Source organism: Agrilus planipennis, unplaced genomic scaffold (assembly GCF_000699045.2).
Source record: "Agrilus planipennis isolate EAB-ADULT unplaced genomic scaffold, Apla_2.0 scaffold1018, whole genome shotgun sequence".
NCBI classification, from domain to species: domain Eukaryota; kingdom Metazoa; phylum Arthropoda; class Insecta; order Coleoptera; family Buprestidae; genus Agrilus; species Agrilus planipennis.
In genome coordinates this window covers 1-1,164 of record NW_020439669.1, presented here as the reverse complement: position 1 = coordinate 1,164, position 1,164 = coordinate 1, and the positions used below count along the sequence as shown (strand labels likewise).

At 31.2% G+C, this 1,164-nt stretch overlaps 1 non-coding gene across 1 annotated transcript; it reads right to left on the bottom strand.

The window, feature by feature from the left end:
* Nucleotides 1-393: 393 nt before the first annotated feature.
* Trnay-gua lies at nucleotides 394-466 on the bottom strand. Its single transcript has one exon. It is a non-coding gene; the product is annotated as a tRNA-Tyr (tRNA).
* Nucleotides 467-1,164: the final 698 nt, after the last annotated feature.

The following is a 1,164-nucleotide window of genomic DNA, read 5'->3' as shown; positions in this document are numbered from 1 at the left end:
TTAAACTTATTTCACTAAAATTAACGTTATGGGTCATTTCTGGGTGATTATGTATAAAATTTGAATTTAAATTATGATTACTAGAAACAGAATGATTAGTAACAAGATTTTTCTCGTCAGAAATTTGACTACTATTGTCAAATATTACTGTTCTCTTATCATTTGATATTTTACATGTATATCGTTAAATTATGGTAAAAGGAAAGGTACTTATAGGAGCAAAAAAAAAACACGCTCAGTTGTGCCGTTTTGCGATCCTGTTCGCAGCGTTAATTAAGTTTGCAAACAACGAAGATATCTAATATGAAATATTATTCTGAAAATTTATTTTTGAATTTTTTACCCACTACACGCCACCTCAAATTAACGAGGGAAAAATTTTTGCTGTTGTCACACCCCCGCCGGGAATCGAACCCGGGACCTTTGGCTTTACACACCAATGTTCTGACCGCTAAACTACGAAGGTGACAACACCAACCACGACCAACCGACCTTAAACCACCTTGTATACTAATTACCGGAAAGAATGGGAGAGAGGGAAAATACAAGAAAATTATTTAAAATTATTAAATGCTTAATAGCAGAGAAATTACTACATGAGTTTGATCATTAAGTATAACCACTATAATTATTTCGACACACTGTGCCTTCTTCATGTGGTGAAGATATAAACTTACAACTAAACTTAAACCACCTTGTATACTAATTACCGGAAAGAATGGGAGAGAGGGAAAATACAAGAAAATTATTTAAAATTATTAAATGCTTAACAGCAGAAAAATTAGTACATCAGTTTGATCATTAAGAATTAACCCTAATGTTTCAAGTAAATTTAATTTTAAACTTTTCCTTTCAACATGCAAAATCTTAAGATTCTCATTAAAACTATGTTTATTTACAATTAGATGTTCAGCATAAGAGGATATGCCTTTTCTGTAATCAAAGCATTTCTTATGCTCATTCAATCGTTCTTTAAAACTTCTTCCCGTTTGTCCAATATAAGCTTTGTTAAGTTGGTGTGCGCCTGATTTATTCTCTTTTTTTGTGTGATCTTTATTATTTTTAATGAACAACCCTAATGTGTTATTTGTTTTGAATGAAACACACGTCTCTGTATATTTTTATAGTAAAATAATACTGCAGCAACTAGAGGTGCACAAAATT